The 12,929-nt window shown below is 43.9% G+C and overlaps 1 long non-coding RNA gene across 1 annotated transcript; it reads left to right on the forward strand.

Moving 5' to 3' along the window:
• The first annotated feature begins 1,473 nt into the window (after positions 1-1,473).
• LOC123089451 (uncharacterized) lies at positions 1,474-11,829 on the forward strand. The gene is made up of 11 exons (XR_006442290.1): positions 1,474-1,631; positions 1,772-2,103; positions 2,229-2,303; positions 3,011-3,062; positions 6,021-6,208; positions 6,378-6,471; positions 6,789-6,854; positions 7,001-7,651; positions 11,149-11,236; positions 11,388-11,485; positions 11,574-11,829. It is a non-coding gene; the product is annotated as an uncharacterized lncRNA (long non-coding RNA).
• Positions 11,830-12,929: the final 1,100 nt, after the last annotated feature.

Raw genomic sequence — 12,929 nt, forward strand, 5'->3', positions numbered from 1 at the left:
TGCCAGTTTTGGCGAGACATGAGATTCAGGACCATGGTCTAGTCAAACCCAAGCTCGGTGTCGTACGATGTAGCATTGCTTTCTTGGGGATACGTGCCATGTTAGCATTCAAAATTCAGAGATTATGTTAATTACTTGTCATTAGCTGCTTGGGTTGGCACACAGTCCTAAGCTACTGTAGCATGAGCCCAAGCCCCAGAATTCAAAAAATTATTATTCTGTTCGACCTTGCCCGTACTGCTCATCTTGCATGTTATTTTATAATATTTTTTTATATCAAATTGCACAATGTATCTACCTTGATATTTAACCTGCTGCTATCTTTTAATGCTCAAATGGTGGATGATTTACCCTTTTTTTATGTACGCTAGGGATATTCATGCCGTCAGCATATTAAAAAACCTTTTCCTATGAGCATATACAACACAGAAAAAAAGATAAAAATATCTTTTCTTTAAAATTGGTAAAGATTTGAATAAACAATATGTGTCACTGCAAAAAAAAAAGATTCTTGGTACAGAAGATTCATCTCGGGAAAGAGTTTCTCTAGTTAGAAAAAATACAGTGATCAGCTCAAAGATATTCATCAAATTTTCTTGTCTGAACCAGCAAGCAAGACATGCGAATTTATAAAGGTGTTTGTTTTTTGAACATATTTTTTGTTATATTTGTTTCCAGACAACCCGAGTGTGGGGCCACTCTAGGGGTGCATAACGAGGCACATTAATTTTTTTGCCATGGTACGATGGACTGGTAGTATTTTATTCCCTAACGAGTCTTCGCATGCAATAGATTTTGTAGAGCTGAGCATGTTTAGCTATTGTTGATGATTCCCGCCATACTTTGTGAAGGGTAAGTGGCATATATCCCAATAATTGTTGTCTGAGATGGACGGTACTGAGTGTAGGTGCGATCGAACCATGGTGCTGAGCAACATTTTCGCTGTTTGGGCGTCTTTGTGTAGTTTTTGCCTTTTGTTTTTGAGCGACTGTTGGTGATGCACTGTAATTTGCTGAAGGATACAGTTTTATCAGTTTTCATAATACCATTGTTACATTGGAGTCTAAAATGGAGCCTTCTCAGGGCGTGTGTATTCTCAACCGTCCGATAGCGTTTCCAAACGAATCCACGCCGTCAGATCTCAGATGGAACGACCAGGGCCGTCGGATCTTGAGTGATGTGACAACCAATGAATAGTGCCTGCCATTCCTCCCCCGTTCCACCACCCTCATGCACGATGACATGCGGCCGGGACCCGGGAGATGTGAGGCACGCCCGTCAGCGACTGCGGGGGTAAGCTGCGCCCGGTGCTGGTTGTTGCGTGCGAGATGGGCGTGCCACCGCGTGTTATTTTCGGTGCCCGCAGAGGGCATTTTTGGTATTTCGCATGTCGCACTCACGTGTCACTCAGTGGATGGATGGCCGGCGCGTAAAGGCGGGGAGAGCGACCCATTGGTGGGAACCCTAGCCGCCTCTTCCTCGTTGCATTCCTTTCTCTGCCGCTCGCGTCGCGGTCGCCATCGAGGGCCTGCCGCCCCGCGTCGCCGCTTCCCTATCGAGCTAGCGCGTCACGCCGTTGGGAGGAGGCCAGGCAGAGCGACGGGAGGTGGCCAAGCGGAGCGAGACAGGGGGTTTGTCTCTTCCCCCTGATCCCCTCGTTTCTTTCTCTCTCCCTTGCATCTCTCTCCCGCTACCGCCGCCATCGCCATTGACCTCGCCAGCTGCTCCTCCCTCTAAATCTAACCCTAGATCCCCCTCTATGACGTCGCAGCCACCCATCCTCCTCCTGTCCCGGCTCTCCTCCTCCCCGCATATCGGTTGCGCCGCTGCTCTCCCATCGATCTCGCGTGCCGCCATCACCAGGAGGAGTGAGTGGATTGAGGACCTGCCATTCTCGCCATTGCTTCCCCGTCGAGCTCGCGCATCACATCAACGGGAGGAGAGGCTGCCGCTGCTCTACCCAGAGGAGCGCGCTGTCGACAAGAGGAGTCAAGGCGGAGGTCGCCGCTCCACCGTCGCCACCAGCTATGCTCTGGGTGACGAAAATATACCTCTGGGTGACGCTAACTGGTTCCAGTGGCTCGGCCCAGCCCTGCACCGCAGGTACACCTCCTCCATGTCCGAGACGTCCTTCCCTGGTGCCCCTCTTCCCCTCTTGCTCGTGCTTTTCCATGGGGTTCCCCTTTGTGGTGCTGACCATAGTGTGCCATCCCGGTGAGAGACGGCAGGAAGAATAGGAAGCGGGGAGGGAGGAAGGGAAGGAAGACGAGATCGTGGCCGGCACGCTGCGTCCATTCATCCAGGTTCGGTAACCTCCCCCTCTCTCTATCTTCCTCTCTCTAGCTCTCTTTCTCTTCGGTCATATTGCCCTCAACAGATTGTGTGATCTTAAAAATGCACATGTTTTTGGTTTATAACTTTTCTGCAATAGAAATACTCAACGGCAAATGATCATGTTTAAGAATGAAATATGTATCTCTGGGGATATATGCCTATGAACATGTAAAATATTAGTTTTGTGTATTGACCTCTCCTCATACTACAGTAGCTAGTTGATTCATGTATTAAAAGGGTAAATACAATGTCCAGTGGCCCTGGCAATTGTTGCGTAGAAACTTTCATTGCTAATGAACTGTAATTTGTCCAAATAATTATAGCAATGTTGTATTCAGTTTTTACTGGGTCCTGTACCAGCGATTCAATCTACTGTCAACTGGAAGCAGGGAGAGAAGTGGGGAGGAAGAGGAGATCGCGACCGGTGCACTATGTAACCCATAAGCGATTGTGATGGGAGAATTGTATTCCCAACATTGTCCTCCAATTCTGCATCTAATGTCGTTTGTTTCGTTGATATTTCTTTCATGATTGGCAAACCACTTTTGCTGTAGAGGATCTGTACATGCAAATTTTATTCATAGAGAACAAGCGTTGTTGTTTTTACTTTAGTGTATGCGCACATTCTCTTCACCTGATTGCAGTGCATGTTTGTCTGAATCCTGTTGCTTTGTAGGTACTGATTGGTGTCACGGCTAAGGTTGGCTGGGTGTTTTTTGGGTGTTCAGGTAACAAATCTGCTGTCTAACCTTTTCCTGGGTGTTTCTTGCAATTTCGTCGAAGTCCCATGTTTGTGTATGTCTAATTTATAGGAGGGGTCTGCCCTTGCATTGTGTAATACTATTTGTTATACAGATCTTTCTGAGTTAGCATACTCTGTTTTGATAAGCCAAGAAAGAACCCCAAGAGGTCCTGATATTTATGGGAAGTGGATTTTTTTTTTTGAAACGGAGGCAAAAGCTTTGCCTCATCTCATTAATAAAGCAGAAGAGAGTTGCCCGGTTAATAAACGGAAAACCGGGCGAAAACCGTCACAAACCGCTGAGCGGCACACATAATACCACACACCTCACATAGAGGGTCTCGTCAACATCACACACCGGTGTCATCGTCATCACTTCTCCCCAACAGGCCTCGTCGCCCTCCCTAATCTCCGAGAAAGCGACTCCGACTTCTCCGAAGACAAATGTCGACCCAACCCACACCGTAGAGCTGTGTGAAACACAAGAAACCCCGCGCCAAACTCAGCCACCCGCGTCAAGGACAACACAGCTCCGACTCTGAAAGATGGCTCCGAAGGAGAACTATGCAAGGTTAGCGCCGCGGAAGACCACCGAACAGACCACCTGCTGCCTGTCATCGTCGCCACAGGGCCTCGCCGCCGCAGCTCCGACTTCACCGCAACAAAACAACCCGAGGTAGTCCCACGAACACGCCGGAGAAGAGCCGACTACCGCAACCATTGCCGCGTCTCCGACATCGCACATGCCCATCATCGTTGCCACAAAAGCCTCGACGCCAACACCACCAACTTCCATCGGTCCCGCTTGATGATGCCTAGCTCCAAAGACGAAGCCCCCGAGAAGGGATACAATGCTAGAGCACCGTCATCGTCCGATCCCATCGATCTAGGGTTTCCCCCGAAGCTGCGAAGATTGGAGCTGAGAGTGCCTCGACGATGCCAACAAGAAGGGAACGACGCTTGAAAGCGTCGCCATCGCCGGCTCCGGACACGCCGGAGACAAGCTTTCGCCCAGGTCAGCTTCTCGAGCCCCGCACATCATGCATCAGCAAGCCCTCCATCGAGCCACCGTGGTCAAATCCGGCCGAATCTGACCACCTTCACCCTTCACGACCTCATGGCAGCAGATTCGCGACGCCTCTGAGCCGCGCCGAACGCGCAGCCCAGGCCCTTCACGCACCCGCGACGAGCGCCACACCAGCCGCGCCCTCGCAGCCGAACCTCCGCCGGCGGCACGCCTCACCTCTCCCGGCAGCCGCCGGAAGCCCCTGTCCGCCCTCGCCGCACAAACGCATCCTTCCCACCCGAGCTGCAGAAAATCTGGGCAGCAAGGTCCCTTGCGCATCCACGCTGCTCCCTTGCCGAATCACCGCAGCGCCGCCCGAGCCGAAGCACCACCTCACGCTGCCGTGCGAGCCCGCGCGCTTCAGATCCGCACTTGTCCGCCCCTCCCGCACGCGCGACGAGCGTCAGAGCATCGCGCCGTCCCGCCACCTCGCCGCGCCGCCCCGCCACCTGCGAAGGCCCGCCGCGCTCGCCCCACCACCTGCACTGCCTCGCTGCGCCGCCCCGGACGCCAAGGCGCCCGAGCTCCTTCGAAGCGGACGGCCCGCGCCGCGCCACTCCAAGCAGGAGGAGGAGAGGGCCTCGCCGCCGCCAAGCCGCACGGGCTTTGCCCGGCGACGCCTGCCGGCGGCGGCGAGGGGAGAAGGGGCGGCTGGATGTGGCGCTGGCGGCGGCTAGGTTGCACTCCTGGCCGCTCGCGGGAGGGACCAAGGAGCGGGTAGACTATTGGGAAGTGGATCTCATGTTCCTTCTTTTGTTTCTTCTTGCCGAAAGGAGGATTTTTTCCCCAGTCTGTTGTGACTCTATGTTGTATGAATTAAAATACAAAGTCGATTTGAAAAGTGTCGATCATTCATATGGCATTATTTAGATAAAATTTCTCAGGGGGGGGGGGGGGGGGGGGGGCGAGATTCTCGGTTACCATGGTTACCAGAAATTCCGAACATATTTCGGACAAAATTTGTAATTGAATTTTGATTTCAAACTTTTTGAAATTAGATATAAGAGGAACATTAATACTTCTTATCACATATTGGACAGTAGCCCAGTGGAACATCGTCTGCGTGCTTGCTATGCGACCAGGTCTCAAGTTCGACATGTCGTCCGTCATTCTTTTTCAAATCATGTTTTTACGATTCTGAAAAATAAAACAAAAAATGTGCAAAACTGGAGTTTGATCCTGCGACCTACCGAAGCTTCAAGTAGGGGCCTACCACCAGGCCAAAGCCACACAGGATGGTACGACTGAGATACCACACTATTTAACTGCACTCTGGGCGTTTAAATTCAAAATTTTCGAGTTTTTTTGCTCGTCATGCGTGTTTCTCGTGGGGCAGCGAGAAACGCTGATACCGCCCGGTATCCGAATTTCTCGGGCGGTACCCAAAACCATGGTTGTATGAATTAAAATACAAACTCGATTTGAAAAGTGTCGATCATTCATACGGCATTATTTAGATAAACAAACACATTATTCTGTATCCAACTGTACAAATAAGTTTTGCTAAATTTGGCATGCACAACAACGATACCAAAGACATGCTCTTTTAATTCTAATAGCAAGTGCCAGGTGGATGTGCCCATTTTTTGTGCAGTGTAGGTGAAAATGTAGGGAAACAGATAAAGAAGAACATAACTTAGTTGGCACGCGGATGTAGTCCCATATGGTGAAACTGTTGCCCTCACATGCACAGTCCTCATCAATGATTGGATGCCATCTTTTAGGAGCACGGGACATAACATAAGAGAAGTTAATAATATTGATCGCTAAAATTTGGATGATTAGAGCCTAACTAAATTAGTTTCTATTTTTTGCATCTCTGGCAATGAGTTTCTATTTCGTGTTTCGCTTATGATATAGCAACTTCTCATTCTCTAGGTCTCAGAAATGCTGCTTAGAGGAAGCTCCTCGATGAGCTAGGCATCCCAGCTTGATGATGTGCCCAGCGACCGGTTCACCGCTCTTGGCTGGATGCTTTACAGGGCGCAGGCCGTAGAGGCGGAAGAGGAGGTTGAGACATCCGCGTCGCTTGCTGCAGCGACCACGACCGATGCATCGAAAGAGAGGTACTAAATAAACTACCGACATATTCCTAGCTTTGTAAAGAAATAATGACTAGATCGGTAATCTCAGGTCGCCCTGAACAACCATACATCATGTTGCATTGTTTCGACATGTGAATTTAATTGATAGCAGTGATTGATAAACCATCACTCAATACTATGGATTTTCCAGGGGCCTAGAGGTCTTGCTCCGACCCCACAGAGGGCATGCCAATGGCCGGAGTATAGGAGGAGGCCCAGGCAGAGCGCGCCATCTCCATCGACTGGTATTAACTTGCATAGTAGTTCTGTTTAAGCTGTAGTTTTTCTTCCTCCACTCTTTGCATTGATTAGGTCAATTCTAACAAATATGTAGATATGCTTACATCATGTATATTTTCTTTGGCCAAAATATAGAGGAAGAAATCATCTTTCCGATGAACTGTTCCTTGCGCAGAATAATCACAATGCTTAAAAATATTGTTTTTGATATATAGTATGTAAGCTCACAATTCATTTGGTTAAGCATATAGCCATCCGTTTCATCTACAGAACAATCACAATCTACTTTCTCACTGAACCCTTTGTTGCTTTATGTGTGCAGCCATTTATTTTAAGTGACGCTTCATGCCTCGTACGATAAATTGCTAAAACAACCAACATATAGACGGTAGGCTTGTGTTTCCTGGTCTTACCTTGATCTTCTGAATATATATTGGTTATCCCTATTTGGCTAATGATGTGCATGATCATTCCACTCTTTTTTATGTTTTATGAGTTGTCTTCCGCTTCCTGGTGACACTAAATTACATACAGTTTTACTGAAGTGGATGTCGTCGTGCCACAACTATGCGTTGGATCTCAAGGCTGGCTGGGCGTCCACATCGTCCACTGCAGGGTCGAGGTCAGGGGTCTCAAGATGAATGTATCTCTTCTGTTTATGCTTGCAATTCTTTCCTTCTCTACATTGCACTCCAATTGTTTCCTTTGCTCATTTATTCTCATATAGATGCTTTGCGCTTAAGTGCCTATAACAAACTATGTCACCATTTCCTGCTATTTAAGTATGATTATGCCAGATGTGAGCATTTACCATGTACTGTAATATCTAATGATTCAATCAATGTAAGATGAAGATTTCCAGAAAATATCAAGTATTGGGAGATGCATATTTAGGCCTGGAACTATCTTGCCAAAACTTCTATACATATAGCGACCTCTTCGTTTTTTTCCTGCTTCTAGGTGTTGGTGCTGGTTCTGACTTATTTACGATCACATTTATAAAGTGCTACTCTCCTTCATCTCATGTTTCTATCCTAATCCAACTAACTGGTTGTGTTGTGGACGGCATCACCATAACCATATCGATGGTCCAAGCCCCTTTCTCGTGTTTTTTGTTTCTTAACCTACAGGCTGTTGTGCTCGAGTTGATGAGGCATCCTCGCATAAATGGATTGAGAGTCAAAGGTATGTCCCTTTGTCCTATCATTTGCTTTGTGTTTTTTCTGATTTTTGGGCTTCGATGCATTTTCAATGCTGGTATAATGGCGAACAAGTAACTTTGTGAAGAGAAGCATATAAAACAGAGGTGTTACGCATAAAAGATGAGTAATGAAGTCGGCAAATTCATTCTGACATGATTAATGGATAAGCCTTTAATCGAGAGACAAAAATAAGTTGTTGAATTTTCTTAAGAAGTGTTCATGTCAAGCATATGACCTTGCTAAAGGCTACATACATTGAGTTTATGTCAATGTATCAAAACTTATCAAAATTTGGATAAAGTCTTTGTGCCATCCAGAGGGTCATGTATGGTCTAGCTTTGTAGTACATATCTTAAGAGGTAAATACATCAGAAGTCATAGAACTTGCATGTGACGGTCAGTTTGATGCATAAACTTGTAAAATACGTATTTCTGGTCATCTAACTTGTCGCCTCGTTCATATACGGTGCTTCCCATTATACCCAGTCATATCCATACGCGCGCCAACATGGCAGGGCCACTGTCAGTGGCTGAGGCCGGTTTTTTGTCAGAAAGGACCCTTACATTCTATTAATTTATGCAGAAAATCCTCAAATAAAATGAAAAAGTAATGGAGAATAGGATGGGATTTGAACCAATGACCTGCTGCCCTTCGCCTCGCATAGAAAACCACTAGACCAACTAACGTTTGATGTGTCAAATGTACAGTTAGTGCTATTTATTGAACACGTACCGCACTAATTAAATAGAGATAAGAGTGCTATGTATTATATAGTTTGAAATTTATGTATCCCAGTGCTGGCAAACTATGTATAATTTTCTTTCTGCACAGACAATATTTTTTGCACATAGTACCTAACTTTAAATATATATTTCTGAAAAAAATAGTGCGGGATGAATGAGCGTAAATTATTTTGGACAAACCAACAAAATTTTGTTCCAAATTTCAATAATTTTAAATTTTAAAATCTAGATCAAAAGGAAATACAATATAGAATGAATGTATGTAAATTCTTTTGGACAAATCAACAAAACTTTTGTTTGAATATGAATAATTTAAATTTTTTATATTTATATAAAAGGAAATATAGTGCGGAATGAATGTATGTATGTTTTTCAGACAAATCAACTCAACTTTTGTTTGAATTCGAATACATGTAAACTGAAAAATCTAGGTAAAAGAAAATATAGTTCAAAATGAATGTATGTAAATTCTTATGGACAAATCAAATAATTTTTGTTCGATTTTGAATAATTAAATATTTAAAATCTAGATAAAAGGAAATATAATGTAAAATGAATGTACGTAAATTTTTGGGACAAATCAACTATTTTTTTCAATTAGAATATTTCTAATTTTAAAATCTAGATAAAAGAAAATATAGTGCAGCATGGATGTACATAAATTTCTTTGGACAAATCAACATCATTTTTTTTAGTTTGAATAATTTAAAATTTGAAAATTTAGATATACGAAAATATAGGTCAAAATGAATGTACATAGTTTTTTAGGACAAATGAACGAAATTTTTGTTTGAATGTGAATTATGTACATAAAAGAAAATATACTCCAGAATGAATGCATATAGGTTTCTTTTGGACTGCGCCCTCAAGCTCGAAGCGGGGATTACCTTGTCTCCATTTTGATTTTACTTTAATTCGCATGGTCTAGTTATATAAAGATAATTTTTTCCGTTAAACGCAAAGGTGCAGTTGGTCTGGTGGCTTCTATGCGGGGTGAATCATGGTCGGTCGTGGGTTCAAATCCCATTGTGTGCAATAATTTTTTTTTACTTTTATTTGAGAATTTTCTGCATATAAATAAATAAAATGCAAGGGTGCTATCTGAGAAAAAAACAGTGCGTGCGGATTACCACCACCTCAACCACTGACTGTAGGCCCCATCACGTTGGCACCCGTAATGATACAGCCGGATACGGTAGAAAGCACCGTATATGAACAAGAAGACAAGTTAGATGACTAGAAACACGTATTTTACAAGTTTACGCACTGAATTGACCGTGCTGTGCAAGTTCTGTGACTTGTGGTGTATTTACCTCATATCTTAATTAGTGTAAAAATAGTGGTCTATGATGTGTAACTCCTTACGTTAACTATGCCATGATGGGGATCATAGTTGCCAAGTTTCTGGTTCGAGCGGGTCGAGGTACGGGAATGAGGGTCGAGGATCGCTGGTTGCCAAAACTAGGGATCGATTGATGTATACATCTCTGGAACGGCCGTTCGACAGCGGGAACGCGATCCTGTTAAATCGGGGACGATGAGCCCGGGTCGATCAGTTTGATCCTTCCAAGTATTGTACATGGAAACAAGAACAGATTAAGGAAAGACTGCAATATCGTTCAAGGAAAGAGCAAATTAAGGAAGTCCATCCGGTATTAGAGGACCGCTGTTATTTTACGTCCTTGCTGGCCTTCTGTTCCTAAATTATCTCCCCTACAGTTACGGCCACGCTGTGTTTTTTCATTCCTTGTATACCTGCAACGTCCGGTCATCATGGGAACACGTACCGGCCGTCAAATCCTATCGACCCGCACTCGATCCCGACCCTTGATTGGGGTCGATGAACCCGGTACACGGGACGCGGCGTCGACCCGCGTTCCCGGCTACTATGATGGGGATAGAGAAATTAAGCAAACTTATTTATCACAATATGTGTTGCCTCATCATAGGGATAACCAAGTAATGTAGCTTCCAAAAAGTATTTCTGAGCCAGGCCTTGCAGAGCTGTTTCGTTTTATGAAAGCATCGTCATGGGTGGTTGTAGTTACATTACCTCCTTCACACTTGCATCCACCATCAATAAAGTTAGCACTCCCCTTTTTGCCACATACTCCCTCCGTTTCTAAACATAAGGCTCTTTAGAGATTCCAATACGGACTACATATGGAGCCGTATTGGAATATCTAAAAAGCCTTATATTTAGGAATGGAGGGAGTAAAAAGTAAGTCAATGTGGCACTCCCAAACCAATTAGCATGTTTGGGTTGATAGGTACCGTGAGTTGATCCTGCACTTTTGACCATTGTACACAAAATCCAAAGTCTTTTGTGCCTATTAGTTATTTTTTGTTCTATTGTATGTCACCTGGCCTATCTCTAACATGTGATGTGTGTAACTGCAAAAATGTTAGGCTACAATAACAATTCTTTTCAAGACATTAATTCATATATTGTAGCATGGAAATCATGCATAACTGCTGAAATGGCCTCTATATTTTCTTCTATTTTTCGCCCTTATACCTTTCTATCATGTGGACCCGTAATATTGAAAAAGGATGCATTAAGGCTCATGTGCTTTATGAAAGCATTGCAAATAAGTTAGCATATGATGTGATCGTCCTTTCCTTTTGGTGTAACGTCTTGAACTTCTTTCCTTTTGCCTTCATCCTCTGAACCTATGCAATATATAGTGTGTCCTAACTAAATGTAAATCATTGTCTTATTTTTGCTGTCTACAGCGCCAGAGGCTGGAAGAAAGGCATTTCCAAAATTGAACTGACAAATGCTGACATACGCAAGCCTCTGTTCCTAGATGATATCTCTAAGGTATTCCTTCTGTCTTAGGAATAGGCGAATGGGTTGTATGTGCTTTGGGCTCTTTTAGGAAAATGCAACACTGGTCGGTGATGGTACTTCAAGGTATCTGCTTCTACTTGCCAACTGTGTATGTGTGTTTGACTATTTTCCCTCTTTGAAGTGCACTAAGGAAGACGCCATCATCTTATGAGGCAGTGGCCAATAAGATCAAGAAATCCAAGCGAGTAGGCCGTATGTTGTGAAGTGGTCGCCCTTGTGGTGTGTCTGCCTGATCTTCCCCTTGCTTACTTAAATGACTCTTGTGATGAGCTCCTAGTGATCTGCGCTTGGAAATTTATATATGCAGGACTTGATACCTCAGCCACAAGGAGAAGATGATGCCCTTTTTATTTAGCAGCAGACTTTGTTAAGATATTGTACTTAGGTTAATGCCTTTATAAGGATGTTCTAAATTAGTGCAAATATGTAGCTGTCCTGCCCTTACTTTACATTATGTGTCGTTAGAAGTATGAGTTAGTGCACTAGGTGGACAATATTAGACAATGTGTATCTGTAAGACTGCTAACCCTTGGCTATTGTAATCTAAGTAGATTTGCTCATTATGGATCCATTTTTCATTAGACTTAAACCGTTGTTTATTTGAAATTTATTTCATTTGTGGTTAGCACATAAGCATGATTTATAAAATGAAGCTGCAAATTGCTATACTTATAGAATAATAAAAATGTTGCCATTTGCTTACTAATTAAGATCTTTGGCTACAAGTGTTATTCTTATTCTTAATGCTTGAGGTGTATTGTAGAAGTTATATCATTCTATGTTTTAGTTGTATGCAATGGTCCAATTGTTTTGGTACCGGGTTGGATATAATTGCACCAGGCAGGGGTGCCGCAGGCCGCACTCCATAATAGAGGCATCTTGGTTGTCTAAATTTTTCTTGGGTTAGTTCATAGATAATGATTTAGTGTATGGCATTGTACTAAACCAATATCATTTTTTATATTTGCATTGCTCCGATGACTTTATTACCGGATTGGATATGACTTGTACCGGCAGCTGTGCTGCCGGGTGCGGCAAGCCGCACTTCCTAACTAGTGAATGAAAATTCGGGACAATGCTCCTAAAAAGGATGACCATGTAGTATAGTTGAAAATATGTTGTCCATTATCTCAGCTTATCGAGATCTTTAAAGAGCAAGTTTTGTATAGAATTTCCAACATTGCAGTTATTTGTACATTGACATGCATTTTGCTGAATAGAAGGGAGTACCAATAATTCGGTTTGCACGCCTGTTTCGCGAAGGCAGTGGAAAAATGTGATGACCGCTGATCTCGTGAAAGTTGAGCTGCAATTGATTTGCAGGCATTCAGCAGGTAATCCGAGGTTAATATAATGGTAGTATTTTTTTCTGATTATAGTAGCTAGGAGATATCTGGTTTCCGCCGCAAGCGAATGCTTGTTTTTTCGAAAAGGGGGACTCCCCGACCTCTGCATCAAAAAGATGCATATGGCCAACTTATATAAATAAGCAAAATGGTTCAACAAAGGTCTTACAGTCTGAATGAAAGGAAAAAAGCTCACAGAGAGCAAAACAAAGTAAGCATACACGAGGCCACAACCGGTTGGCAAAAGAAAGATAGGAAAACTAATTGCCTATCCTATTACATGACCGCCATCCAAACCGGTTGAAAATAGCCCGAGC

The sequence above is a fragment of the Triticum aestivum genome, chromosome 4B, assembly GCF_018294505.1.
Source record: "Triticum aestivum cultivar Chinese Spring chromosome 4B, IWGSC CS RefSeq v2.1, whole genome shotgun sequence".
NCBI lineage: Eukaryota > Viridiplantae > Streptophyta > Magnoliopsida > Poales > Poaceae > Triticum > Triticum aestivum.